Source organism: Scyliorhinus canicula, chromosome 2, assembly GCF_902713615.1.
Source record: "Scyliorhinus canicula chromosome 2, sScyCan1.1, whole genome shotgun sequence".
Lineage (NCBI taxonomy): Eukaryota > Metazoa > Chordata > Chondrichthyes > Carcharhiniformes > Scyliorhinidae > Scyliorhinus > Scyliorhinus canicula.
This window is the reverse complement of record NC_052147.1, coordinates 154,238,907-154,256,815: the sequence shown is the minus strand read 5'-3', so window position 1 is coordinate 154,256,815 and position 17,909 is coordinate 154,238,907. Positions and strand designations below refer to the sequence as shown.

Below are 17,909 nucleotides of genomic sequence, written 5' to 3'. Positions count from 1 at the left end.
GGGCAATAACCACAAATCACCACTAGCTCGCTGAACACTGTCCCCATCTAACACTCCCAGGTTAAGTACAGGTTGGATGTTGTGTAACAATGGTACGGCTTGAACCTCAGCCATGGGGCTGTTCCTCATACTGCATTATAAACTTTAGAGTATTTATTCTCAGCATGCTGACCTCCCTTGTAGAATTAGAGTATAGGAGTCTGTTAGTTTTATGTTGTAATGACTTGCTGCGGGTCAATGTTGGATGCGTATTTGAGAAAGGATTGCTGAGGATCCTGAGAGCATTAAGGGATTACAGTATCCCTGCAGTAACTGGCAGCTGTGGTGAAAGCAGTGTGGAGGGACACTGCAAGTGAGCAACAGCAGATATGGAATGCTTCAGATTCCAGGCCTGATTCAATCAGGTTCACCTAACTAGGAGCCTGTCAGTGGTAAGTAAGCTCGAGCTTTCAGTCAAAAATCTGTGATGTGTGCGAAACGGAGAGAGTGTGGGGAGGGAACATCTCGATAATCTGATAGTCCAGCTGCTTCAGAGTTTGTTTGTCTCCGTATCCGTCTACTTATATTTTTCCTAATCTGGCACAATTAAATTGGTGGCAGTTTAACAGGAGAGGGGCAACAGTCTGGAAGTTTGAAGGGAAACTCCATCATAAATAGCTCTTGCGGTTATGTTTGGGGCAGCACGGTGGTGCAGTGCGTTAGCCCTGTTGCCTCACGGTGCCAAGATCCCAGGTTCGATCCCGGCTCTGGGTCATATCCGTGTGGAGTTGGCACATTCTCCCCGTGTTTGCGTGGGTTTTGCCACCACAACCCAAAGATGTGCAGGGTAGGTGGATTGGCCAGGCTAAATTGCCCCTTAATTGGAAAAAATGAATTGGGTACTCTAAATTTAAAAATATAAATAAATAGCTCTTGCTCTGCTCTCCACGTTAACTGATCTCTGTTAGCCAGGTTGGGGCTCTGTCTACTTTGGGAATGGAAGGATGTTCTTTGATGCCGGCGCTAGGGAGACGTTTGGGTGGATTGAGTGGCCTATTCTCGATATTGAATTGTCCTGATTCTCTTTCATTCCAGCTGCAGCTAAGAAAAAGACCCAGTCAGTACTGGCTGTGTCGCTCTCGTTGACAATTATCACCACCTCATTGCCCAGCCTTTTAAAGTCTGACTTATTTCTGATGTAAAACCCATTTTCCTGCTCTGATAGACTCTCATTTTCTGGTGTGTAATGATTTCCCCCAATGGAATTCCATGACTTCAGTAAAAGTTAGGAATTTGGTGAAAGAGATGGGGAGATACAATAGAAAAATCCTGAAAAAGAAACACAGAAGGGTGCAGGTTGTGATGGCAAAAGCAAGTGTATCTCTGCAGGGTGGAAACACACAGCAATACAACCGTGTAAAATGTCCTCCATCACCTCCGTCACACTACCTGATGTGCTTAATTCTATGTTGTGATGCTCCTTCCCTTCAAGACCAGCACTTTAATCCCAGATTCTTACACTGAATTCAGATTTTCAGATTGTTACAGTGAGATTTGAACCCGTGTAATGGTCCAGCAACACAACTACACTAACATAACCTCTAGATCAGAAGGTCTTGCACCCTTCACCATGTCAGTTTGCACTGTTTGCTGATTATATAATTCCTTTAGTCCGAGGGCTCTCTGGCAAGCATTGAACCACCTTAACACCCAGCGGCATTAGCTCATCGATGAGAGCCCTGAGAGATTGAGTTGATTAACTGAGTTGAGGCTGTGTCAGGATTAATTACTCAAAGGATTAGAGCAGATGCACTGTCAAACAGAGCTTGTACATGGTTGCTGTGGCAACTAGATTTCACCAACCTGGTTGGTCGGTGTTAGTCATCAGGGGTCGTCCTTCTGGTGTCACCGAATCAATGACAAAATGATTGATGCTCCCTCAAGAATGTACACTGAGCTGACCCATTCCACCCCTCATAGTACATTCATGGAGCCCAATCCCAACTCAACCTGTGACTGCTCAGTAGATCTCTGGGCCTTCCTTGAGAACCCTTAGGGATAAAGGGTCATGTTGGTGTAGTGTGAGTCATTAGGAATACATGTCCCAGCTTAGATGCCACTGATGACCACAAGGGGAATCATCCTCTCAGCATCCTCACTGTCAAGTCCCCTCAGGATCATATATATATATATTTTTTAAATTTAGATGATCCAATTATTTTTTCCAATTAAGGGGCAATTTAGCGTGGCCAATCCACCTATCCTGCACATTTTAGGGTTGTGGGGGCGAAACCCACGCAGACACGGGGAGAATGTGCAAACTCCACACGGACAGTGACCCAGAGCCGGGATCGAACCTGGGACCTCAGCGCCGTGGGGCAGCTGTGCTAACCACTAGGCCACCGTGCTGCCCCAGGATCATATATTTTTTAAATGCATTCATGGGAATGTGGATGCCACTCGCTAGGCCAGCATTTATTGCCCATCCCCAAATTCCCTTGAGAAGATGGTGGTGAGCTGCCTCCTTGACTGCGGCAGTCACTGTATTGTAGGTATACCCACAGTGCTGTTAGGGAGGGAGTTCCAGGATTTTCACCCCAGTGACAGTGAAGGAACGGCGATATATTTCCAGGTCAGGATGGTGAGTCACTTGGATGGGACCTTCCAGGTGGTGGTGTTCCCATGTGGCTGCTGCCCTTGGCCTTCAAGATGGTAGTGGTCATGGGTTTTGAAGGTGCTGCTAAGGAGCCTCAGTGAGTTCCTCTGCAGTGCATCTAGATGGTACACACTGCACCTACTGTGTGTTGGTGGTGGAGGGTGTGTATGTTTATGGATGGGGTGCCCATTAAGTGGGCTGCTTTATCCTCTATGGTGTCGAGCTTCTTGAGTTGTTGGAGCTGCACTCATCCAGGCAAGTGTGAGAGTATTCCATCACCCTCCTGACTTGTGCCTTGTGGATAAGGTTTCAATAAGATCACCTCCCCTTCGTCTAAACTCCAATGAGTACAGGCCCAACCTGCTCAACCTTTCCTCATAGGACAAATACCTTCATCCCAGGAATCAGCCCAGTGAACCTTCTCTGAAACGCTTTCAATGTAAATATATCTGTAGTGAATGTGATTCACACTATATACAGTAGTCCCCCTTTATAACGCGGGTGTTGGGGTCCAAGACAGCCACCCGCGTTGTATCCGAGCCGCGGATATCCATGATGGGGGTTTTAAATTTATTTAAAAATCTATGCTAGCGCTTCCCATTGAGAGTCTACGGGGGGCGGGGGGAGAGGTCAGACCCCCGTAGACTCACAATGGGAAGCGCTAGCATAGATTTTTAAATAAATTTAAAACCCCCATCGTGGATCCAATTAAAATTTCAGCGGCCGGCTCACTTTGATCCGGAGAAGGAAGCTGCTCTCACTGAAATCAGCCAGCCGCTGAAATTGACACTGCCCGCTGCTCTCTCCCTCCAATCCAACTTTTAAGTTTTAATGTTTCTGATTGGAGGGAGAGAGCAGCCGGCAGTGTCAATTTCTTTTTTTTCCCTCCGGCTTGCCCCCTCTCCCCCCACATCCTCCAACTAGACCCCTCTCCCCCCACACCCTCCGGCTCGCCCCCTCTCCCCCCACACCCTCCGGCTCGCCCCCTCTCCCCCCACACCCTCCGGCTCGCCCCCTCTCCCCCCACATCCTCCGGCTCGCCCCCTGTCCCCCCACACCCTCCGGCTCGCCCCCTCTCCCCCCACATCCTCCAACTAGACACCTCTCCCCCCCACACCCTCCAGCTCGCCCCCTCTCCCCCACACCCTCCGGCTCGCCCCCTCTCCCCCCACACCCTCCGGCTCGCCCCCTCTCCCCCCACATCCTCCGGCTCGCCCCCTCCCCACACCCTCCGGCTTGCCCCCTCTCCCTCCACATCCTCCAACTAGACCCCTCTCCCCCCTACACCCTCCGGCTCGCCCCCTCTCCCCCACACCCTCCTGCTCTCCCCCACAGCGTCCAGCTCGCCCCCTGTCCCCCCACACCCTCCGGCTCGCCCCCTCCCCACACCCTCCGGCTCGCCCCCTCCCCCCCCTCCTCCCCCCTCTCCTCCCCCGTCCCCCAACACCCACAGGGCCCCCCTCTCTCCCCCAACACCCGCCGGGCCCTCCTCTCTCCCCCAACACCCGCAGGTCCACCCTCTCTCCCCCACACCCCCAGGGGGGTCTCCCCCACACCCACAGGGGGGTCTCCCCCACACCCGCCCCCCTCCTCTCCCCCCCAACACCCGTCCCCCTCCTCTCCCCCCCAACACCTATCCCCCTCCTCTCCCCCCAACACCCGCTCCCCTCCTCTCCCCCCCCAACACCCGTCCCCCTCCTCTCCCCCCAACACCCGCCCCCCTCTTCTCCCCCCCCCAACACCCACCCCCCCTCTTCTCCCCCCCCCAACACCCGTCCCCCTCCTCTCCCCCCCAACACCCGCCCCCCTCTTCTCCCCCCCCCACCCCCCCCCCCCCTCTTCTCCCCCCCCCAACACCCGCCCCCCCTCTTCTCCCCCCCAACACCCACCCCCCCCTCGGCAGTGTCAATTTCAGCGGCCGGCTGATTTCAGTGAGAGAGCAGCTTCCCTCTCCGGATCAAAGTGAGCCGGCCGCTGAAATTGACACTGCCCGCTGCTCTCTCCCTCCAATCCAACTTTTAAGTTTTAATGTTTCTGATTGGAGGGAGAGAGCAGCCGGCAGTGTCAATTTCAGCGGCCGGCTCACTTTGATCCGGAGAGGGAAGCTGCTCTCTCACTGAAGCAATCAGCCGGCCGCTGAAATTGACACAACTGGCAGTTGGGGTCCATAAGCCCCCCCCGCGGTATATCGCGAACCGCGGTATTGCGGAGCGCGGTATAACGGGGGACTACTGTAGTTGCCAATATCACTCCATGTATATATGTTCGTTATCTACCCGTTGTAAGATCAATGCTGTATATAGTTGCCAATATAACTCCGTGTATATATGTTCATTATCCACCATTGTAAGTGCAATTGCACTATCCGAACACCAGGGGGAGTCGCTCTGGGAGTACGCGAGAGTTTGTACTGGGTTCCTCCCTTGGCTCCGCCCAGGAGTCCTCCCCCTGGGACCGATGTATAAAGATCAGTGCCTTAGAGCCAGCCTGCCAGTCATCTGGAGTTCAACGACGAATAGGCTGGCTCTGTTGTAAGTGTATTAAAGCCTCTGTTCAGATCCAACTACACGTGTTCGCTGAATTGATGGTTCCATCAATTTAATACACTTAAGAAGCTGCCGAAGTAAAGCATGGAATCCGCTCTAAAACCAGGATGTCTAGAACGCGATCTGCAGGATGCAGAGGCGAAAGAAACCTTCTGCCACTGGCTGAAATGTTTTAAGGCCTACCTGGCCGAAATCAGCACCGCTGAAACTACGGAGGAACAAAAGCTCAGCCTACTGCACGCGAGGGTAAGCCACAGAATTTCTACACAACTAAATCCAGCCGGTTCCTACACCGCAACGCTGGCGATTTTGGACAAAATGTATATTAGGCCCATGAACGAGGTCTTTGCCCGCCATGTGTTTGCGACTCGCCGACAACGGTCTACTGAAACTTTAGCTGAATTAGCACGCGAGTTGAACAATCTCTCAAATGACTGCAATTACCAGGCCGTAACCGCGGGCGAACATAGGGAGCTTGCTGTGCGGGATGTTTTTGTAGCGGGCCTTCGATCTAGCTATGTAGGCCAAAGACTATTAGAAAATGGGGCCCAGGGCTTAGAGACTACCGTAGAGGCTGCTATCACAATGGAAGTTCCCTTCCGCAGCCTCAACTCGTTTCCCGCGGACTCCGCTAACCCCGCATGGGCCCCTGACCTGAGGACCCCCCAAGCCTGTGCCGCAAGGCCCCCCCAGCTATCGCGCTGCCACAGCCGGCCGTCCTACTGTCCCAGTCAACTACTCAAACTATCCAGCTGCTCCAGCTAATTACTCAGCTCCCCCAGCCAGCTAATCAGCTCGCCAAACCAGTTATTCAACTGCTCCAGCCTGTCACTATTCAGCTCCCCAAACCATTATTCAACTGCTCCAGCCTGCCACTTCTGTGGACAAAGCCAGCACCAGCGGCAGCACTGCTCAGCCCGATCCGCGACCTGCAGCAGCTGCGGGAAGAAAGGCCACTAGGCTAAAGTGTGCCTCGGCAGAAGGGCCCCAGCCCTCAACACCCCAACAGTCCAAAAACATCGTCCCCAGCACCAGCAGGCCCGCGGGGCCCGAAACGCTGCGGCCTACGCTCAGGCTCCGCCCCCTCCCACCACGTACGATCCATGGGGGCCGCCATCTTGGCAAATCTCCACCATGCGGCCGGCCACGTGCGATTCATGGGGGCCGCCATCTTGGACGCCATCTTCATCACCACCCTCCACGTGCGATCCACGGGCCCTAGCTGCATCCCCAGACTCAAACAGCTCATCGGAGGAGTACGACCTCCCAGGGCAGTCACCACATGGCCCGCAACTCAGCGCAGTGTTCCTGCATCAAGCTCGCCAGAACGCAGCGGCATCTACTCGACAGGACGCCCGATCGGAAGAATTCGACTCCCCCGGGCACCACCACGCGGCCCGCAACTCAACACGGTCACCCTCGACCAATCTCTCCCCAAGCATCTGAGAAATTCGATGACGGAGGTCCAGATCAACGGGTACAACACGTTATGCCTCTTCGACTCCGGGAGCACAGAGAGCTTCATACACCCAGAGCTGGTAAGACGCTGTTCCCTCCCTATTTATCCCGTCAACCAAACTATCGCCCTCGCTTCGGGCTCCCATTCCATCCAAATCCCAGGCCGCACTACAGCAACACTAACGATTCGAGGCGCTAGCTATTCCAAATGTAAACTGTATGTCTTGCCCGACCTCTGCGCGCCACTCCTCTTAGGCTTGGATTTCTAATATAATCTCAAGAGTCTCACCCTCAGCTTCGGCGGGCCCCTGCCCCCACTCACTATCTGCAGCCTCGCCACGCTGCGCATCGCCCCCCCCCTCCTCTCTTCACCAACCTCACCCCGGATTGCAAACCGATAGCCACGCGCAGCAGGCGGTACAGCCTGCAGGATAGGGTATTTATCAGAACGGAGGTCCGAAGGTTGCACAGTGAGGGGATCATAGAGGCCAGTAACAGCCCCTGGAGAGCTCAGGTGGTGGTCGTCAAGACCGGGGAAATATTCCGCATGGTCGTCGATTATAGCCAGACCATCAATCGCTTTACGCTCCGAGATGCGTATCCCCTCCCCAGAATTGCAGACATGGTTAACCAGATCGCCCAATATCGGGTATTTTCCACGGTGGATCTGAAGTCTGCATACCACCAGCTCCCAATCCGCCCGGAGGACTGCCACTACACGGCGTTCGAGGCCGATGGCCGCCTCTTCCATTTCCTCCGGGTTCCCTTCGGCGTCACTAATGGGGTCTCGGTGTTCCAACGAACAATGGACCGAATGGTAGACCAGTACGGGCTGCGGCCACGTTTCCGTATCTGGATAATGTTACCATCTGCGGCTATGACCAGCAGGACCACGATGCCAACCTCCACCGTTTTCTCCAGACGGCCCAAAAATTAAACCTTACATATAACAAGGAGAAATGTGTGTTCCGCACAAACAGACTAGCCATCCTCGGCTACGTTGTGGAGAACGGAGTCCTGGGCCCAGACCCGGACCACATGCGCCCCCTCTTAGAACTCCCCCTCCCCCATGGCCCCAAGGCCCTCAAACGGTGCTTGGGGCTCTTTTTGTACTACGCCCAGTGGGTCCCCCAATATGCGGACAAAGCCCGCCCACTCTTCAAGGTCACACTATTTCCCCTGTCTGCTGAGGCGCGCCAGGCCTTCAGCTGCATCAGGGACGACATCGCCAAAGCAGCCATGCGGGCGGTGGATGAATCCACTCCCTTTCAGGTTGAGAGCAACACCTCAGAGGTAGCGCTAGCAGCCACTTTAAACCAAGCAGGGCGGCCCGTTGCATTTTTCTCCCGTACCCTATCCGCTTCAGAACTCCGACACTCCTCAGTCGAGAAGGAAGCACAAGCCATCGTGGAGGCTGTCCGACACTGGAGGCACTACCTCGCAGGTAGGAGGTTCACCCTCATTACCGACCAACGGTCGGTCACCTTCATGTTCGACAACTCGCAAAGGGGCAAAATTAAAAATGACAAAATTCTTCGGTGGAGGATTGAACTCTCCACCTACAATTACGATATCAAATATCGACGGGGAAGCTAAACGAGCCCTCGGATGCCCTATCCCGCGGGACATGCGCCAGCGCGCAAATCAGCCGCCTAAAAGCCATCCACGATGACCTCTACCACCCAGGGGTCACCCGGCTCGCCCACTACATCAGAGCCCGAAACCTGTCTTTCTCCAACGAGGAGGTAAAAGCGGTCACCAGGGACTGCCCGATCTGTGCGGAGTGCAAACCGCACTTCTATAGACCAGACAGGGCCCACCTAGTCAAGGCTTCTAGGCCCTTTGAACGCCTTGCGATCGATTTCAAAGGGCCACTCCCCTCCACTAACAAAAACATTTACTTCCTTAACATTATTGACGAGTTCTTCCGATTCCCCTTCGCCATCCCATGCCCCGATATGACCTCCCACACAGTCATTAGGGCCCTGCATAGTGTCTTCACCCTGTTCGGTTTCCCCAGCTACGTGCACAGCGACCGGGGTGCGTCCTTTATGAGTGACGAGCTGCGTCAGTACCCGCTCGACAAGGCCATCGCCTCGAGCAGGACTACCAGCTACAACCCCAGGGGGAACGGACAGGTGCAGAGGGAGAACACGACGGTCTGGAAGACCGTCCTACTGACCCTCAGGTCCAGAAAGCTCCAAGTTTGCCAATGGCAGGAAGTCCTCCCTGACGCACTCCATGCAATCAGATCCCTCCTGTGTACAGCTACCAACCAAACCCCTCACGAGCAGCTCTTCATTTTTTCCAGGGGCACTACCACAGGGGTCTCACTTCCGGCATGGCTGAGGACGCCAGGCCCGGTTCTCCTAAGGAAGCACGTCAGGGCGCACGGAACCGACCCCATTGTTGAAAAGGTGCACCTGCTTCATTCCAACCCACGGTACGCATTTGTTGAGTTCCCAGACGGTCGCCAGGACACAATATCCCTCCGGGACCTGGCACCCGCTGGATCCAGCCCCCCATCTACCCCACCGAGGAACTCCTTTCCCCGTTCCCTATGCAGCCACCCCCTTGCGCCCCCGATTCTGCGAGCTCACCCCACCAGTGCCGCCCCCTGCGCCCCAAGTCTCCATTCGACCAGGAGGTGTATGAGGCTCGGACAAGACTCGCCCCGGAGCCGGCAACCGTACCCCAGACCTCGACGCCCGCCCAGCCACCGCAAGAGGCTGCAACCCCGGTGCTCCGCAGATCAAAACGGACAATTCGTCCACCAGACAGACTGACTCTTTGAGCCATCACCCCCGCCGGACTTGATTTTTTTAACAGGGGGTGAATGTGGTGAATGTCATTCACACTATATATAGTTGCCAATATCACTCCATGTATATATGTTCGTTATCTACCCGTTGTAAGATCAATGCTGTATATAGTTGCCAATATAACTCCGTGTATATATGTTCACTATCCACCGTTGTAAGTGCAGTTGCACGATCCGATCACCAGGGGGAGTCGCTCTGGGAGTACGCGAGAGTTTGTACTGGGCTCCTCCCTTGGCTCCCCCCAGGACTCCTCCCCCTGGGACCGATGTATAATGATCAGTGCCTTAGAGCCAGCCTGCCAGTCATCTGGAGTTCAACGACGAATAGGCTGGCTCTGTTGTAAGTGTATTAAAGCCTCTGTTCAGATCCAACTACACGTGTTCGCTGAATTGATGGTTCCATCAATATCCTTCCTTAAATAAGGAGACCAAATCTGTACACAGTACTCCAGATGTGGTCTGGCTAATGGCCTGTACAGTTGGAAAATGACTTTCCTACTTTTATACTCCATTCCACCTTAAAACAAAAGCCTAATTACTTGCTGGACCTTTGAGCTGTATTTTACGCAGTGAGTTTTCGGAGTTCTGAATACTTCATCTCAGGGAGTGGATGGCGATGAGACTTGCATCTTTTAAGGGAATATTGACAACAACAAGAAATAGAAGCAGAGGCAGGTACGGGAATAGCAAGAGAACACGACTAATTTTGGATTTTTCTAGGATTGACACGATTGGCTGAATTATTTAATTAAGTTCCGTGAGAGGATAGAGGACTGTGTCCAGGGGTTGATAGGGGAAGACCAGACAGAATTTGCAAAGGGCAGGCAACTCAAGGCCAATGTTCGAAGGCTGCTCAATGTTATTATGATGCCCTCAGAAGGAGAGGAGGTGGAGGTGGTGGTAGCGATGGATGCGGAGAAGGCTTTTGATTGGGTGGAGTGGGATTATCTGTGGGAGGCGCTGGGAAGGTTTGGGTTTGGTGAGGGCTTTATTGACTGGGTGCGGTTGCTCTATCAGGCACCAGTAGCAAGTGTGTGTACGAACCGGCTGAGGCCGGCGTATTTTAAACGACACCGAGGGACGAGGAAAGGGTGCCCTCTCTCCCCATTGCTGTTTGCTCTGGCCGTAGAGCCATCGGCCATGGTGTTAAGAGCCTCCAGGAACTGGAAAGGGCTGGTTCGGGGAGGGGAGGGGGGGGGGGGGGGGAGCACTGGGTCTCGCTTTGCGCAGATGACCTGCTCTTGCATATTTCAGACCCGTTGGAGGGAATGGGGGAGGTAATGCGAATCTTGGGGGAATTTGGCAATTTTGGGGGGTTTAAGTTGAACATGGGGAAAAGCGAGATGTTCACGATCCAGGCAAGAGGACAGGAGAAGAGACTGGGAGAGCTGCAGCTTAGAATGGTCGGAAAGAGCTTTCGATATCTGGGAATCCAGGTGGCCCGGGAATGGGAGACACTGAACAAGTTAAACCTATCCCAGTTGGTAGAACAAATGGAAGGGGACTTTAAGAGATGGGACATGCTCCCGCTATCACTGGCGGGGAGGGTACAGACTGTGAAAATTATGGTCCTCCCTAGCTTTCTGTTTTTTTCCCAGTGCCTCCCCATCTTCATCCCTAAGGCATTTTTCAAGCGGGTGAATAAGGTTATTTCAGGCTTTGTGTGGGCAGGTAAAACCCCGCGAGTGAAGAAAGTGTCGCTGGAGCGCAGTCGGGGGGAGGGTGGGTTGGCGCTGCCGAACTTCTGCAATTACTACTGAGCGGCTAATATAGCCATGATTAGGAACTGGGTAGCGTGGGAGGGGTTGGTGTGGGAGCGGATGAAGGCGGCGCCATGCAAAGACACAAGTTTGGGAGCACTGATAACGGCACCTCTTCCGTTCTCAACAGCCCGATACTCCACAAGTCCGGTGGTGGTGGCGGCTCTGAGAATCTGGGAGCAGTGGAGGAGATATAAGAGAGTGGAGGGAGCATCGAATTGGACCCCGATTTATAATAATCATCAGTTTGTACCGGGTAGGCTGGATGGTGGGTTCCGGAGTTGACAAAGGGCAGGAATTAGAAGGATGGGGAATCTATTTATAGATGGGAGCTTTCCCAGCTTGAAAGCTTTGGAGGATAAATTTAAATTGCCAGCAGGGAATGGGTTTAGATATTTGCAGGTGCGAAACTTCCTGAGAGAACAGGTTCCAGCCTTCCCATTGCTGCTTCCACGGGGGATACAGGATAGAGTAGCTTCCAGTACCTGGGTGGGAGAGGGGAAGGTTTCAGATCTTTACCAGGAGTTTTTGGAGGCAGAGGAAACTCCGGTGGAGGATCTTAAGGGCAAGTTGGAGGACGAGCTAGGAGGAGAGATAGAGGCGGGTCTATGGGCGGAGGCCCTAAGTAGGGTTAATACACCCTCATCATGTGCCAGGCTTAGCCTGATACAGTTTAAGGTAGTCCACTGGGCACACATGACAGTGGCTCGGATGAGCAAGTTTTTCGAGGTAGAGGACAGGTGTGCGAGGTGCACGGGAAGCCCAGCAAATCATGTCCACATGTTTTGGGCATGCCCGAAGCTTAGAGGGTTTTGCTAAGGCAATGTCCACGGTACTAAAAAAACCTTTGCCTCCCTGGTAGCCCAGAGACGGATTTTGCTAATGTGGAGGGACTCGAAGCCCCCGAGTGAAGAGACCTGGGTTAGTGACCCAGGCTCTGACAGGGTTGGCTGGATTTCTCAGTCTCGAGAAGATAAAGTTCGCCTTAAGAGGGTCAATGGTCGGGTTCAGCCGTTCGTCGACTGTCTTGGTGGAAAATTAAAATGTCAGCAGAAGTAGTATTCCAAGCATGGGGGGGTGGGTGGGAGAGGGCTGGATTGTTGTTTTATGGTTGGGGTGTGTGAAGGTTGGATTGGGGGTGGTAATGTTTATTATACCATGTTTATGCCATTGTTATTGTTATTATTATAAAAATGTTCAAATACCTTAATAAAAATATTTTTAAAAATTAATTATCCGTGAGCTTGGCTTGAAGATTTAGCTGAACAGACTCATTGGGAAACTGTGATTGGTCACTGTCTCTTGAATGAAGTGGAAAGGCAGGAATGTTCAGGGAGGGATCCTGCCCCTTGTGCACTCCAACTGGAAAGTTCAAGAATTAGAAGAAGGTGAGATGTGGAAAATTGAGAATCAACACTACAAGCTAAATAATGGGAGCAAGTGGATGGTTAAACTGTGCTGTGAGGGTACAGTTATAATGTAGCCAAATCTAGACTTCCCGAAGCAGTTTTTATTTCTTGACTAGAAAGGTGATGCATTGACAAGCTAATGGTTGATGCTGCTCCTCGTTACCTGTATGCTCGCCAAGGCGATTGAACACCTGGCTGGTCAGATGTGCATCACTGACCTGCCAGGACTTTCTCCATGAACTCAGGAAGCTGCACAAACAGAAACCTATAATCTCCTATGATTTGGAAGTGGCTGAAGCTATCTTGCTGTTGTCTCTGCAACCTCTGGTTTTCCACTCGATCTTTGTAACCTCAGTGTGAGGGATAATTCCATAGAGAGGAACTGTTTCCCAATGAGGAAAGGTTCCGGGGTGAAAAACAGTTCCAGAATGAGAGATGATCCCATTGAAACATATCAAATTCTTAGTGGCTTTGACAGGGTAGATGCTTAGAGGCTGTATCCCCCTGACAGGGAAGTCTGGAACTTGGGTTTATAGCCTCAGAACATGGAGTCAGCCATTTCACACCGAGATGAAGAGAAATGTCTGTGGTTTTTGAATTCCCTTTTCCAGAGGAATGTGGCTGCATATTCATTGAATAAATTTGATCAGGGATTAATAGATTTTTAGACACTAAGGAATCGAAGAATATGGAGAAAGTGCAGGATTGGTGAGCTGGTGTCAATCAGTTATAATCCGATCACAATTATGAACCAACATTTTCTAGGATACGGAGCAGAAACCCCAATACTTTTTCTTAATTTGTAAGACTGTGAGGAAAGGATATTTCGTTCCAGAAGTGATTCCCTGCACAACCAGGGTTATGGTATATTCCAACAAACTTTATTATTAAAACTGTAAAGTCACTATAACCATAGTTCCCGATAACCATAGGCTGCTTTCCCCTTTGAGGGGAGAGCTGACTGGTGGTGATTTAACCTGAGGATCACCACACCTCAGGCGAGGAGCAAGGTTGAGAAGGTGGGGGCTTAATAAATAACCTCAACCAGTACGGGAATAGAACCCACGCTGCTGGCCTTGCTCTGAATCATGAACCAGCTGTCCAGCCAACTGAACTAAATCGATTAAAACTACCCTAACATTCCAGAAATAGAGCTTACAATTACCAGTTAAACAATGCTTAACAATAAATAGAAGCACTCAGGTCTGGATTCTTCGAGCCCTGCGCCGGGCCGGAGAATCAGCACAACCGCACCACGCCACACCGACGCCGGCACACGATTCTCCGAGGAGCGAAGAATCGGTGCAGTTTGCGCCGGCGCGTTTGGTGCGGCGCCAGTCGCGGGCCGCTGTCTGCGGCTGGGCCGCTGATTCTCCGGCCTTGATGGGCCGAGTAGCAGCGCGGAAACGGCAGAGACCCGCCGATCCTTCGTCGGGCTACTAGGGACGCAAAGGTCAGGACACCGGCCTCTTTCGCCTCCTGCACTCCCGGCTCTGCCGCAACTCCAAAAATCGCGAGTCCCCACCCTGGATTGACCCTGGATCCAACCACCCTCGACACCGTCCCCGCCACCCCCTTCCAGAATTCTTCCAGTGCTGGGCATGCCCAGAACATATGGGCATGACTCGCTGGACTCCCCGAACATCTGGTGCACCTGTCCTCACCCCCAAAGAACCTACTCATCCTAGTCGCGGACATGTGGGCCCGGTGCAGCACCTTAAATTGGATGAGACTAAGCCTCGCACATGAAGAGGAAGAGTTGACTCTCTCCAAGGCCTCCGCCCAAGTCCCGTCCTCTATCTGCTCCCCTAGTTCCCCCTCCCATTTAGCCTTCAGCTCCTCCACTGACGACTCCTCCACCTCCTGCATTACCTTATAAATGTCAGACACCTTCCCCTCTCCGACCCACACCCCCAAAAGCACTCTGTCCATCATCCCCCGCGAGGGCAGCAAAGGGAATCCCTCTACCTGTCGCCTAGCAAACGCCGTTACCTGCAGGTATCTGAACATGTTCCCTTGGGGAAGGCCAAATTTATCTTCCAGTTCCCCCAGGCCCGCAAACCTCCCTCCAATAAACAGGTCCCTCAATTTACTGATGCCCACCCTTTGCCACCCCCTAAATTCCCCATCACTGTTCACTGGGATGAACCGATGATTGCCACCCAATGGAGCCTCCATCGAGCCCCCTGTTTCCCCCCGATGCCGTCTCCACTGTCCCCAGATTCTTAGGGTCGCCGCCACCACCGGGCTCGTGGTAAACCTCTTAGGGGAGAGCGGCAACGGCGTCGTTACCATGGCACCCAGGCTCGTACCTCTGCATGACGCCATCTCCATTCTTTTCCACGCCGCCCCTCCCCCCTCCATCACCCATTTACGCACCATTGACACATTGGCCGCCCAATAGTACCCCAGAAGGTTGGGCAGCGCCAGCCCGCCTCTATCCCTCCCTCGCTCCAGGAACACCCTCTTCACTCTCGGAGTCCCATGTGCCCACACAAAGCTCAAAATACTGCTAGTCACTCTCCTAAAGAAGGCCCTGGGGATAAAGATGGGCAGGCGCTGAAAGAGGAACAAGAACCTCGGAAGCACCGTCATTTTGATGGACTGCACCCTCCCCGCCAACGACAATGGCAGCATGTCCCACCTCTTGAACTCCTCCTCCATCTGATCTACAAGTCTGGTGAAATTATGTTTGTGAAGAGTCCCCCAGTCCCTGGCCACCTGCACCCCCAGGTACCTAAAACTCTCCCCTGCCCGCCTAAGCGGGAGCCTACCAATTCCTTCCTCCTGGTCTCCAGGATGCACCACAAACACCTCACTCTTGCCTAAATTTAGTTTATAACCTGAAAAGGTCCCAAACTCAGCTAGCAACACCATCACCCCCGGCATCCCTCCCGCCGGGTCCGCCACATACAGTAACAGGTCATCGGCATACAACGACACCCTATGTTCCTCCCCACCTCGCACCAAACCTCTCCACCTCTCTGAATCCCTCAACGCCATCGCCAGCGGCTCGATTGCCAATGCAAACAACAAGGGGGACAGGGGGCAACCCTGCCTGGTCCTTCGGTAAAGCCGGAAGTACTCCGACCTCCTCCCATTCGTGGCCACGCACGCCATCGGGGCCTCATATAGCAGCCTTACCCATCTAATGAACCCTTCACCAAATCCAAACCTCCCCAACACCTCCCATAAGTACCCCCACTCCACTCTATCGAAGGCCTTCTCTGCATCCAGCGCCACCACTATCTCTGCCTCCCCTTCAATCGCCGGCATCATGGTGACATTCAGCAATCTCCGCACATTCGTGTTCAGCTGCCTTCCCTTCACAAAACCTGTCTAGTCATCGTGTACAGCCCCTGGCACACAGTCCTCTATCCTGGTGGCCAGGATCTTTGCCAGCACCTTGGCATCTACGTTGAGGAGAGATATGGGCCTGTATGAACCACACTGCTGGGGGTCCTTGTCCTTCTTTAAGATTAACGAGATCAGCGCCCGCGACATCGTCGGGGGCAAAGTCCCCCCTTCCCACGCTTCATTAAGTGTCCGCGCTAGCAAGGGGCCCAGTAGGTCCACAAACTTTTTATAAAATTCCACCGGGAATCCATCCGGCCCCGGTGCCTTCCCTGACTGCATCTGCCCGATCCCCTTAACTAGCTCCTCCAGCTCAATCGGCGCACCCAACCCCTCCACCTGCTCCTCCTGCACCTTCGGGAAAGAAAGCCCGTCGAGGAACCTCTCCATTCCCCTCCTCTCCCCCGTTGGCTCCGACCGGTACAGTTCCCCGTAAAAGTCCTTGAAGACCTCATTCACCTCTACCCCCTTCCGCACCACATTCCCACTCTTGTCTCTCACTCCAGCAATTTCCTTAGCCGCATCCCGCTTGCGGAGCTGATGAGCCAGCATCCTACTCGCCTTTTCACCATGTTCGTACACTGCCCCTTGTGCATTTCTCCACTGTGCCTCTGCCTTTCTAGTTGTCAGCAAATCAAATTTAGCCTGCAGGCTGCGCCTCTCCCCCAACAGTCCCTCCTCTGGTGCCTCTGCGTACCGCCTGTCTACCTCCAGCATCTTTCCCACCAGTCTATCCCTCTCATTCCTCTCGATCCTCTCCCTATGTGCCCTGATGGATATCAGCTCCCCACGAATCACTGCCTTCAGAGCTTCCCAGACCACCCCCACCTGAACCTCCCCCGTATCATTCACCTCGAGGTACCCCTCAATACTTGCCCGGACCCACCTACATACCTCCTCCTCCGCCAACAACCCCACATCCAACCGCCACAATGGGCGCTGGTCCCGCACCTCCCCCATCTCCAACTCTATCCAATGCGGAGCGTGGTCGGAGATTGCAATGGCCGAATACTCGGCCTCCTCCACTCTCAGAATCAGTCCCCTACTCACCACGAAGAAGTCTATCTGAGAGTAGACCCTATGTACGTGGGAGAAGAAAGAGTACTCCCGTGCCCTCGGCCTCACAAACCTCCATGGATCCACCCCACCCATCTGGTCCATAAACCCTCTCAATACCTTGGCCGCCGCCGGCCTCCTACCCGTCCTAGAGCTGGACTGATCCAGTGAAGGATCCAACACCGTATTGAAGTCCCCCCCCATAATCAGACCTCCCGCCTCCAGATCCGGGACCCGTCCCAACATACGCCTCATAAAGCCCGCATCATCCCAATTTGGGGCATACACACTAGCAAGTTCCACCTTCTCTCCTTGTAGCCTGCCCCTAACCATAACATACCTACCCCCCTCATCCGCCACCACCTCCGATGCCTCAAACAACACATTTTTCCCCACCAGAATCGCCACTCCCCGGTTCTTCACATCCAACCCAGAGTGGAAAACCTGCCCCACCCATCCCTTCCTCAGACGGACCTGGTCCGCCACCTTCAGGTGGGTCTCCTGAAGTATTGCCACATCTGCCTTTAGCCCCCTCAGATGAGCAAGTACCCTCGACCGCTTCACCGGTCCATTCAATCCTCTCGCATTCCAGGTGACCAACCGGATCAGAGGGCGCCCCGCCCCCCCCTCCCCCGTCGACTAGCCATAGCCCATCGACTGCCCGCCCCAGGCCAGCACCCCCTGCCCGACCCAGTCCCCACAGCGACAACACCTCTCCTCTGTCCCCTCAGCCCCCACCAGCTCCTTCCTGACCCTACCAGCAGCAACCCGGTATTCCCCTTTCCCCCCCTCCCTTCCCCCCCCAGGCTAGGAACCCTCCTAGCCGCGAACCATCCTCCATTGTACTTCTGTGGGTCAGCTCACTTTTTA

General features: G+C 53.6%; 1 protein-coding gene across 6 annotated transcripts in view; it reads left to right on the top strand.

Moving 5' to 3' along the window:
- Positions 1–279: 279 nt before the first annotated feature.
- Positions 280–17,909, top strand: part of mpp4b (membrane protein, palmitoylated 4b (MAGUK p55 subfamily member 4)) — a 121,796-nt gene continuing 104,166 nt past the window's right edge. For all 6 annotated transcript variants that reach the window (XM_038787986.1, XM_038787985.1, XM_038787979.1 and 3 more), the window contains exon 1: positions 280–431. The gene's annotated coding sequence lies outside the window, so the exon portion shown is untranslated. The remainder of the gene's footprint in view (positions 432–17,909) is intronic.